Source organism: Musca domestica, unplaced genomic scaffold (assembly GCF_030504385.1).
Source record: "Musca domestica strain aabys unplaced genomic scaffold, Musca_domestica.polishedcontigs.V.1.1 6, whole genome shotgun sequence".
Lineage (NCBI taxonomy): Eukaryota > Metazoa > Arthropoda > Insecta > Diptera > Muscidae > Musca > Musca domestica.
Genome location: NW_026712363.1, coordinates 21179722 through 21192821, shown reverse-complemented (window position 1 = coordinate 21192821; position 13100 = coordinate 21179722). Strand labels below are relative to the sequence as shown.

General features: G+C 35.5%; 1 protein-coding gene across 4 annotated transcripts in view; it reads left to right on the top strand.

The window, feature by feature from the left end:
- Positions 1-13100, top strand: part of LOC101896643 (heparan sulfate 2-O-sulfotransferase pipe) — a 227631-nt gene that overhangs the window by 9220 nt on the left and 205311 nt on the right. For all 4 annotated transcript variants that reach the window (XM_059129313.1, XM_059129314.1, XM_059129311.1 and 1 more), the window contains exon 2: positions 6225-6294. The gene's annotated coding sequence lies outside the window, so the exon portion shown is untranslated. The remainder of the gene's footprint in view (positions 1-6224; positions 6295-13100) is intronic.

Genomic DNA, 13100 nt, shown 5'->3' with positions numbered 1-13100 from the left:
CAAAAAACGTGGACCTACATGGCCGATTTTCAATACCAAAAGTCCTGCTGACATAATACACATTTGAGAAAAATTTTATCAACCTACTTCATTTCGTTCGGAAGCTAGAGTGATTTCCACAGACGGACAGACGAACGGACATCGCTTAATCGATGTAGAATTTTGTGTTGATCAAGAATATATATTTTGTGGGGCCTAAAATGTATATATCGAGGTGTTACAAATGGAATGACAAACATAACATACACTCCATACAATGGTGGAGGGTATAAAAACGAGTAAGGACAGGGCAGAAGTCGGGAAGATCTCGATACAATTTACCAATGGTATTTTCGAACTGTATCTGATGTCCGGAAAACACAATATTCCAAAAATGAAGGGTACCAAGAAATCTTAAATCTTAGGATGAAACTTGCCCCCTCTATTCAGATAAATTTGCCATGTAAACTTACAAACCTCCAATACACGTGTCTTCACATTTCGCATTTATAATCTATTGGTTTTTTCCTGTAATTTTGGAAAGATCTAGGTTTCTCATTTAATTTCTAACTCTTTCTCTATGATGTTTCAAACTAAATCTAGGTGTTTTGTACGATATTTCCAAAATTATTCAAAAGTCAGTCGATGTCTACCATCACGAACCTCATAATGTGTATCCTTCGGCAAAATATACCCGCTCTACGTTCAAATTCCAAATGTCTTGAGAAGTTTTCGGCATTTAATCAACTAAGCTTCATTCAATTTCTTCGAATATAACATACATATTTTTTTTTCTCTAAGTTATGTAACACCAAGCATCTGCAGATTACCAAACATTCTCTTTTCAGCTTGTCGTGTTTTCTTTTTCGCCCGTTCTTCAGATTAAATAAGAAACCAGTTAAAGATTAATGATCTCTAACACCCATTTCAGTTGCTGAAATGTGTTCTTGAACTTCATGGGACTGCGATCACACACAAACACATCAAAATACACATATGTATATTTGCTTATGTAAATTTGACGAAAGCCCGCTGAATGGAGAACCAGCCCTCCAATCACGAATTCCAATACACTCAAATTTGACCGGTCAAAATAATTTACATAAACGTTAGAATCTGGCCAAGCTCAAGCTTGTCGTTTTGGCCAGTCATCATCATTCACTTTGGCAATAGGCAAAAATCAAGCTGGAGAAATAAAATGCGAAAATTATAATTAATTTTAAGCAGTTGGGAGCTTAAAAGAACCAAAATCAAAGGCCTTTGAACTCTTGTAGGAAGGTATGCGCGTATTGATAGAGCAACATTTTGAATTCCATGAAGAGATAGTGGTAGTAGTTTTCTTTTTAAGAATAGAATAAATTGTGTGTGAATTGTATGTATGTGTGAGTGACAAGCCAAAATTTCTATTTAAGTGCTTTTTTTTGGTATTCTCATTAATAGTTGATATCTGGTATTGAAACGAAAGCAAAAATGCTTGAAAATTGGCGGCAAAGTTTCTTGTCTTTGTCAATTGAGATTCTCAATTTGATTGCCTATAGAACATTTAAATTATGCACATTTCTTAACCTTCAACTTTTGAACGTCTGTGACTTAGTAATACACACACATATATACTTTTTATGAAATGTACATAAAAAAATATGTATATAAGTTAATTTAAATGAATTTGATATGTTATGCAAAATTTTAAGCAATATTAACGGTAAAATTCCAGTGGAAGTTTTCAGATATCGTTTAGAAGTCAATTTATACAATTGCTTCTAATAATAGAAAGAACAGAATTGGAGTTATTGCAAAACCTGATGTGTACATTAAGTTGACATAATATTGCATATTTTTATATTTATTGAAAAATAAGAAAATAAAATACCACACCAGAAATAACAGCTGTATATGAAGTATTTTTCAAAATGAGGTTACGGTCAGGGTGAAGATTATTTGTGGGTAATAAAATTTTTAAAGCTGGAAATTAATTTTTATGTTTAGAAGTTTAAAATTATAATTCGATTTGATGACTCATATATTTCCTCAACATTTGGTTGGCCTCAGGTTGTGCAAATAATTCACGATTTTTCAAAGTTTTGTCCATTTGCCTTAGAGTTACCGGAAGGGTTGAACCGATTCGTCCCACCTTCACATTAGAAATATTTGGGGCATAATTATGAATTTTTCAAAGTTTGAAGAAAAATCGAATACAAATTTCACAATTTATGAGAATTTTTAGCGAGGACCCCAAAAACTTAAGTTAAAATACGAGTGGCTAAGTTTAATTCATTATTCGTTATTTGAAGTTATTGGCATATACAGGGTGACATGAAAAAACTACAATCAAATTCAGACTGCTGTCATTTCTAAATGGCTCGTGAGCTTAACATACTGCAATATTTCATTCGGCAAATGTTGGAAAATGAATTCGGGGTAAAGCCGGGGTAAAGTGCAAGAACCTACACCGCAACATAAACCAGTAAGGAAAGCTCAAAAGTCGGGCGGGGCCGACTATATGATACCCTACACCACTATGCATAATTAGTAGAGCTCTCGTAAAAAGGTTTATACAGAGCATTTCAGAGCTCTATGAGATATTTGGTACAAAATCAAAATCTATCTAATTCTATCGTGCATTTTACGAACTATAGCTATATCTGAACCGATTTTCACCAAGTTTGATGTATTTGATTCTAGGCTGAATTCGGTCAGATTTGCCAAAACCAAGGACATTTGGGCTGATATTGGATATTTGGTGCACAATCAACACGAAATTGGATGAAGATATATATAGGAGGTATATCCAAATCTGAACCGATATTTGTAAAACTGAAAAAGAAGATATTTCTTGGCTGCATCTGATACCAAATATTATTTTTGTATCGTACATTTTTCGAATTTGAAGGACTTAAAGTACAAATCGGATGAAAGGTATATATAGGAGCTATAGCTGTATCCGACCGATTTTCACTAAATTTAATGTACCAATATAAGCCATTTGCTGCACATTTAATCCGAAATCGGATGAAGATATATTTGGGAGCTATAGCTATATCTGAAACGACTTTTACTAAAATTGGTGTCCTTGCTTCCAGGCTGAATTTGGCCAGATATGCCAAAATTCATGCCATTTCGGTTGATATTGGCCATTTGTTGCACAATTAACTCGAAATCGAATGAAGATACATATGGGTGCTATATCCAAATCTGAACAGATTTTGAGAAAATTAAAAGCGACTACTTTTGGGCTTTATCTGATATCTGGTACCAAATATCATTCCTGTGAAGAGTATGCTATGCTATACTATATCCAAATCTGAACAGATTTTTATAAAATCAAAATCGACTATTTTTGGGCTTTATCTGATATCTGGTACCAAATATCATTCCTGTGAAGAGTATATTACGAATGTAAGGGACTTAAAGAGCAAATCGGATGAAACATATATATGGAGCTAGAGCTATATCTGAACCGATTTTTACTAAAATGTGTGTACTTGCCTATAGGCTGTTTTCGGTCGGATTTGCCAAAATTCATGCCATTTGGCCTGATATTGGCCATTTGATGCACAATTAACACGAAATCGGATGAAGATACATATATGAGGGGCATATCCAAATCGGAACAAATTTTAATACAATTAAAATCAACTATTTTTGGGCTTTATCTGATAACTGGTACCAAATATCATTTCTGTGGAGTGCATATTACGAATGTGAGGAATTTAAAGACGAAATCGGATGAAACATATATATGGGAGCTATAGCTATATCTGAACCGATTTTTTCTAAAATTGGTGTACTTGCTTCTAAGCTGGTTTCGGTCGGATTTGCCAAAATTGATGCTATTACAGCCATTTGGTGGTCAATAACCCGAAATCGGATGAAGATATATATGGGAGCTATATCCAAATCTGAACCGATTTCGATAAAATTTAAAACAGCTATTCCTGTACTCCATCTAATACCTGTTACCAAATATCACGGTTGTGGAGTGAACATTACGAATGTAAGGGACTAAAACACTAAATCGGATGAAACATATATATGGTTGCTATATCTATATCTGAACCGATTTTCACTAAATTTGATATACTTGCTTCTAGGCTGAATTTGGTCCGATGTACTAAAATTCAGTCCATTTGGACTTATATCGGCCATTTGGTGCACAATTAACCCGAAATCGGATGAAGATATATATGGGAGCAATATCCAAATCTGAACCGATTTCGATAAAATTACAAACAGCTATTTCTGGGCCGTACCGTATATCTGGTACCAAATATCACGGTTGTGGAGTGAACATTACGAATGTAGGGGACTAAAACACTAAATCGGATGAAACATATATATGCTTGCTATATCTATATCTGAACCGATTTTCACTAAATTTGATATACTTGCTTCTAGGCTGAATTTGGTCCGATGTACTAAAATTCAGTCCATTTGGGCTTATATCGACCATTTGGAGCACAATTAACCCGAAATCGGATGAAGATATATATGGGAGCTATATCCAAATCTGAACCGATTTTCTCCAAATTTGTTGTATTTACTTTAAGGCTAATCTCGGTCACATGTGCCAAAATTCGGGCCATTTGGGCTGATATTGGCCATTTGGTGGTCAATTAACCCGAAATCGGATGAAGATATATATGGGAGCTATATCCAAATCTGAACCGATTTCGATAAAATTTAAAACAGCTATTTCTGTGCTCCATCTAATACCTGGTACCAAATATCACGGTTGTGGAGTGCATAGTAGGAATGTGAGGGACTTAAAGATCAAATCGGATGAAAGATATATATGGGAGCTATTGCTATATCTGAACCGATTTTCTCAAAATTTGATATACTTGCTTCTAGGCCGAACTCGGTTGGGTGTGCCAAAATTCAGGTAATTTGGACTGATAGTGGACATTTCGTGCTCATTTAACCCGAAATCGGATGAAGGTATATATGGGAGCTATATCTAAATTTGATCCGATTCTCACCAATTTCAATAGGGTTCGTCCTTGGGTCAAATAAATATTGTTTGGAAAATTTCATCTCAATCGGATAATAAATGCGACCTGCATGTTGTTCACAAGAATACATGGACAGACGGACGGACGGACGGACGGACGGACGGACGGACGGACAGACGGACGGACATGCATAAATCGACTCAGAAAGTGATTCTATGAAGGTTCTCAAAAGTAACTATGGGTCTATCTCGTTTCCTTCTCCATGTTACAAACAAATGCACAAAGACATAATACCCTTACCATTATGTGGTGTAGGGTATAAAAATATAGACTCAAAAGAACTAAAGAGTTTGCTTGGCTGAAAGTGGTGAACTGACGAATTTGGTTTTCTCCGATGAGAAAACATTCGTTGTCCAGCAGTTTTTTAAACAAACAAAATGATCGTGTTTACTTTCTAAGGAGGTCAGCTGAAAATGTGCACTTTCGGTTGGCCACCAGAACTCAAGCGCCAGCCATGGTGATGGTGTGGGCCACCATAACAGCCGCTGGTCGCTCTGCGCTCGTATTAATCGACCGTAGCATCAGAATAAATGCCGAATATTATCGCGAAAATATTCTGGAGGGTGTATTAAAGCCTTGGGAATGTAAATATTTTGGCCGCCGACCTTGGACTTTCCAAAAGGACTCATCACCATCGCACTCAGCACGCGCCACCCAAGAATGGTTACAAAATTAGGTTCCTCGCTTCATTTCCACACTGGCCACCAAAATCTCCGGATACCAATCCGTTGGAATATTGTGTTTGGAATATTTTGGAAAGCAAGGCTGGTACCAAAGTGTCGATCACCTCAAGCAAGCGCTTCGCCAGGAATGGGTCAAAATATCGCAGAGCAACATTCGGGCAGCGTGTGAAGGTTTCATTGGCCGTTTGAAGGCCAAATTCGTGCCAAAGCAGACAAATTTGAACAAATCAAAACTTATTCTAAAATTTGATGCTATTTCTGAAATTTTTTGTTTCATTCAATTAAATTAAAAATATTGTAAAAATTATGGCGTTTGACTTTGTTGCAGTGTTTTTATCTCACCCTGTATATCGTGTGTTTAAGCTCGATGATAGTCGCCTCAATCATATTTTTTTGTGATATGTGTTCGGCTGGATATGCGGGTGGTATTTGTCGATAGCTGAATCATGATAGGTGGATGTAGTCGACTCGTTATATTTTATATATATATATATATATATATATATTTTTTAATTTTCCACATTTTTTTAAAATTTTTATTATTTTTTAGATTCACGTGCTTCAATATAGTTCCCTGGTTTTATTCGTGGCATTCATCCATCGATTGGTACTCTTAAAAGGTATGAAATGTAGCTTAGCCACATTTATTACAAATAATCTCCTAACGATGTTATTATGTGTAGATCACATACATTTACCATATGTGTGTACAACAAAAAAAAACACACACACAAACGTGTATCCCATACATTTTTATATTTATACAAAATTATTATTTCCATTGTGTATCGAAAATGAACACAAAAAAAAAGAAAAAAATAACTATTTAAACAATTGTTGAAGTTGTTGTTTGCTGGTCATTACGAACGTGCCACAGCATATTGGCTTTTATATTTGAACGGGGTCACTACACCTTTACAGCCATCATCATCATCCACATCCACATCATAAACGTCATCATCATAACATCTAGTGAGCCATAATATTTGTTGAAATTTTCAAAGTTTTTTTCTTTCCATTTGAACAAACAATATGGAAAACTTCAAACAAAATATTCAGATCATGACGACGTTACATTTGTGTGGCATTAGGTTAGTTTTATGGATTGTGTCATATGTCAAATTAGGCAAAAAAAAAAACACAACTGTCACGTGGAAATTTTTGAAAACGAAATGAGATTTGGATCAAACACTGGCGAGGTATTTCAATTGTTTTTTTTTTTTTTTTTGTTTTAGAGGGAAAATGCTGAAACAGATCGGAAAATTAATAGATTTAATTTATTTAAATAAATTATTTTTATAACCTCCACCAGACATGGTAAGTTCGTCATTCCATCGAAATAACAATTTTAGACCCAACAAAGTATATATATTCTTGATCAGCGTAAAATTTAGCCCTGTACGTCCGTCCGTCTGTTGTAATCACGCTACAGTCAAAACAAATTAAGATAGAAAGCTAAAATTTTGCACATATCAGTCTTTTGTCTGCAGACAGGTCAGGTTCGAAGATGGGCTATATCGGTCCACGATATCGTATAGCCCCCATATAACGGTACCTCCCGATATTCGGTATTTTGAAGATTTTAGCCACATTTTTCAACGGAATTGTTTACCCCTTGAAAGAGATAGGTTCACGATATCGTACAGCGGCACCTTCCGATATTCGGTATTTTTATGGTTTTAGCCACATTTTTCAATGAAATAGTCTGAAAATATACACAATGAGTTCCTTGTGAGTACTTTACCCTTGAAAGAGAATTGTCTATATAGGTCCACGATATCGGGTACTAAGTGAAAATTTGTACTAAGTTTAAGAACTGTACAAAATGGTACTAAATTTGGAAGATTTTGGTTTAGTATGATCCGATGAAGCTTCAATTCTAAAAATGATACTGTGGTCTTTGTTGGTGGTAAGTTTGTCATAAAGAAGTGATTTCGGTAATATGTAGTACAAGCGCACGAAAAGTACTACATAGTACTATGTTTAGTACAATTTGATATCTGGTGAACGGACAGAGATTGAAACCAGACATTTGGTATTAGGGTCGGTGCTCATGTGCAGCCTAGACGTATGGAGGTGGTTTCGGAAATGTGTACTATAATTGTACGAAAAGTATTGAATGGTACTATATTTGGCATTGGGTGCAGGGATAGAACTGAAATTCAGACATTTTATATTGGGTTCACTGTTGACATCTGGAATAGAAATATGGAAGTGATTTTGGGAATGTGTACTAGAAGTGCATAAAAAGTACTAACTAGCACTATATTCGGTATAATTTGGTATTTGGTGAACAGATTGAAATCTGAAATGTCGTTTTAGGGTCGCTGTTCATGTGTATTCTGGACATATGGAGGAGGTTTACAGGGTTGCCCATATTCGACGGACCTTTGGGCCCATTCCAATCGACGAGGCTTGTCCGCAGGCAACATTCTTTGCGTCAATTGAATTTTGTACGGTGCGAATAATCCATTGTAAAGTGGACCGAGCCATGCCCAACTGCTGAGAACGGCGTTTTTGGGATGTTCTTGGGGACCTCTCAACACTGGCTCGTACGGCAGCGATATTCTCGGCTTATCGCCTTGGTCGACTTTTATATGGCCTCTTCGGATTAGAAAAAGCCTTACCAGTCCAAATTTTTTCGTATAAACGCTTAATGGTGTTCTTAGAAGGCGCACTTCTCACATTTTTTTTAATGTTTTTAAAGCACGTTGAGTTTTCACAATTGACTTCTTCTGTTGAATGTAAATCTCAGAGCGCTCGCGTGGCGCGTATTGGTTCATGGTAAAAATCTGCTTGGACTGACGCTTCAAACGCGGTATGTCATTAAGCGATGTGACATCTCTGTCAAAAGTTATGGCGTTGCCAGATGGGTCCGTCGAATATGGGCAAACCCTGTATTTGGTATTGGCTGGAGGGGTAGAATTATCATTCTGAAATTTAATATTAAGATTACTGATGGTATCTGTGTTTGAGATATGGCAGTGGTCTGGGAATGCGTCGTTTTTTATGAGAACTACGAAAGAGTATTTAATTTTGGAAATCCGTACTATACAGGGTGAGATAAAAAACTGCAACAAAATCTTAATAGCCATAATTTTTTACATTTTTTTATTTTATTGAATGAAAGCAAAAATGTCGGAAATAGCATCAAATTTTAAAATAAGTTTAGACTTGTTCGAATTGGTCACATTTGGCACGAAATGGCCAATGAAACCGTCACACGCTGCAAGAATGTTGCTCTGCGATATTTTGGCCCATTCCCGGCGAAGCGCTTGCTTGAGGTGACCGACACTTTGATATTTTCTAGTGCCAATTTTGCTTTCTAAAATACTCCAGACACAATAGTCCAACGCATTGGCATCCGGAGATTTTGGTGGCCTTTGGTAGCGAGGAACCTCATTTGTAACCATTCTTGGTGGCGCGTGCTGAGTGCGATGGTGCTGAGTCCCGTTGGAATGTCCAAGGTCTGCGACGCGGGTTTCAATCAAGTCGCTTATTTACTTTTCGAACCATTTCTGCTGATGTTGCTGTTTTCTTCCGATAACGATAGCTACTTGTGGTTTTCCAGCCAAATATAAAGAAATCACACTATCACGCTTAAATTCTATCACGAATAATTTTTTTTCTGGAAAATTCTCACCAAATTGCTTGTGTACGCTTGTAAACAATATAATAAGCTGTCACTGGAATAATTTTAACAGCTGTCGGACGAGTGGCTTGGAAATGACAGCAGTCTGAAGTTAGTTGCAGTTTTTTCATCTCACTCTGCAATTGTTCGAAAAGTACTAAGTGATACTAAATTGAGTATTTGATGAAAGAATAGAGCTGGAATCCCAAAATTTGATATTGAGGTCTCTATTGGCATATAGGGCTGATATATGGGCATGGTTTCGGAAACTATACTATAACGTACTATAGTTCATTGAAAAGTACTAAATTGAAACTAAACTTGATTTTGAGGTCTCTATTGGTATCTGGTGTTGAGATCTGTTAGTGGTCTTTTAAATGTGTACTATAATTGTTCGAAAAGTACTAAATGGTACCAATCTTGGATCACTGTTGATGTCTAGGATAGAGCAATGTAAATGGGTTTGGATATGCCTACTTAATGTTACCAAATATGGTATTGGGTGAAGGGATAGAGCAAATGGATATGCCTACTTAATGTTACCAAATATGGTATTGGGAGAAGGGATAGAGCAAATTGACATTAAGGTCACTTTTGATTTCTAGGGTTTACATATGGAGATATTGAAAAGGTTTTGGACAGAAAGATTTGATGTGACCCATTGTACATTGGTTTTACATATCCTCCTCGTTAAACTTCAAAATGTAAGATTTGGAAGACTTTTTGTTTGATTTTCCTAAAAAAAAATCCGAATATAGGAAGTTATATTGGTGTCTATACGAAGGCGTGAACAGGCATAGGCAACATTCTGCCATAGGCTATAGTGCCCATTTGGACCTACAATGCTAAATTTGAAACAATTCTGGTACTCAATGTCGTTAAAATAATCAAAATATCTCATATAGGGAGGTACCGTTATATAGAGGCTATACGAAGACCTAGACCTGCATATGCCACTTTCTGTCATAGGCAGTAGTATTCATTAGGAACTTTAAATATGAAACTTGAAATAATTCCGGCGAATAATGTCGCTAAAATCATCGAAATTCCGAACCTAAAAAGTTACCGTTATTTTGGGTCCTATACAAAGACGTGGACCTGAATGAGCAACTTTCTGACATAAGCTGTAGTGCCCATTAGGAATTTCAAATTCCAAATATGAAACATTTCCAGTGAAAAGTGTGACACAAATCATCAAAATACCGAATATCTGGAGGTAAATTTATATGAGGACTATAGCAAACTTAAGTTTTATATTGACATTTCTATACAAGGATTTTTCTTACATACTGCGAACATGTACTGCAAATTTACAACAAATTCGTGTAAAAATTTTCATAAAATACCCCAAAGAATCAGTCGACACACTGGACCTATATAATCCAAAATCCTGCAGACCTAATACACATTCACCATACTATGGTGGTGGGTATAAAAAGGCCAATCACGTTGCGGCACTTGTTAGTTTTATTATAAAAGTAAGTTATTTTGGCATGTTAATTCTAATGGAATGTATCATTTTTTATATACCCTCCACCATAGTATGCAGGGTATATTAAGTTTGTCATTCCATTTGTAACACCTCGAAATATAATTTTTAGATTCCACAAAGTATATATATATTCTTGATCAGCATAAAATTCTATGTCGATTTCCATCTGTGGAAATCACTCTAGCTTCCGAACAAAATGAAGTAGGTTGATACAATTTTACTCAAATGTGTACTATGTCTGCAGGATTTTTGATATTGAAAATAGGCCATGTAGGTCCACGTCTTCGTATATCCCCCTATATAACGGTACCTCCCGATATGCGGTATTTTGATTATTCTAGCGACATTTTTTACCGGAATTGTTTCAAAATTAATATTTAAAGTTCGTAATAGATGCTACGGCTTAAGACAGAAAATGGGCAATGTAGGTACACGTCTTCGTATAGCCCCCATATAACGGTACCCCCGAAATTCGGTATTTTGATGATTTTAGCGACATTATTTACCGGAATTGTTTCAAATTTCGCATTTGAAGTTCGTAATGGATATTACAGCCTCTGACAGAAAATTGTCTGTTCAGATCCACGTTTTATAACCTCCATGGTATTCGGTATTTTGATGATTTTAGCTACATTATAAACAGATTTTTTTCAAGTTTCGCAGTTGAAAGTTGCCTATGTAGGTCCACGTCGTTGTATAGACTCTAATATACGGCTACATTAGGTATTTTCAAGATTTTAACAGAATTTTTAAAGTTTTGTTTTTTTTTTTTTTTTTTTGAAAATTGTTAAATTTGTACCAAATGGTGGAGTGTAGTCAAAGTTCGGCCCGGCCGAACTTACAGCTTTTTTACTTGTTGCTTACTGGTATTGTATGTTTGTACACATTTGTGGGGCAGATACAGAAGAAGGAGTGTACCAATTTACCCCATCTCCGAACTTCATTTAAGTTTGGTAGAAATATAAGGATGTATTTAACGAAATCGAATACTCCCTTCCAGAGTTATAATGCGAACAGCAGACAGACGAACATGACTAGATATACTCCAAATGTCCCAAACGGATTTCGTTCAAAGAGACCTAGGATCTACAACCGTTATTTCCATATAATATCTTATTAAGCAATATATTTACCATAGCCAAAGGCTTAGATTATACTAAATATCCCACACTTTATTTTACCTGACACTACTTTCGGCAATTTAATATTAAAAAAAAACACTTGTGCGTCTGACGTTGATAAATACCTCGTTTGTGGCCCGAATGGGTGAAATTTTCACTTTCTTGTTTTTATTTTATTCAAATCTCTTCACATGCTTATTTTTATGTATCCAGAAGATGTTAATGTTGTAGAAAATTTAGCAATTGAGATAATTTATAATGTTCTCATGCGTTAAATTTCCCCATTATGAAAAGCCAACAGCATTGTCGCCAGAAAGTGAAAACACCCAAAAAATGTGATTTTCCCCACACAAATTGCATTACATCACAGCATTTTGCGTGTGTGTAAAAGAAAATGCTGTTTAATATACTTGTATTTAAATTAAATACACTAACCTCATTGCGGATTAGATTTGCCATCAGGCTAAATATTTAGACAGTACATGTGAATGTTTTTTTTTTTCGTATTTTTGTAAAACCAGAAAGTATTAAATTTTGGTAAATTGCTTGGCGACAACTTAATCTGTTACGAAATTTACATAACAATAATGAGGTGTATGACCCACATACAAATGTAGGAATGAAAATAATAAGAAAACTATAAATCAAGATTGAATACAAAAATTCACATTCTTTATAAAGATTCTGTGTGTTTTAGAAAATGCAAAACATTTTATTCGCTTGGACCTTGTTTCCTCCAATAAGGGGAAAAAAATGTAAACACACGTCTTAGTTAAAAATCATGTTGGTATTGATGTGAAAAGAGTTTTTTTGTTATCCCAAAAGACGCATATAATTATTTGATTCAACATAATCTCACTCAATTACAGGTTTCACTGGATTCGTCCTGTGGAGGATTCTCTATTTATTTTGAAATTATATTTTACCCTGTATGACAGAATGCGCTCTGTTGAGAATCCTTTACCCTTACTGCCTAGGTAATTTATATGCTGTTGTAATTTCAGCCATATGACCGCAGTGGATAACTATTACATAGACAATTCTGTATCTCATCGAAATAACGGGATTATATGCCATGTCTCTTGGTGCTAAATCTGTTGCTGGACAACAACCGTCGGTCTATCTGGCTGAATATTCGGAGCACTCGATATATTTTTTGTAATATTTATACCCTACACCACA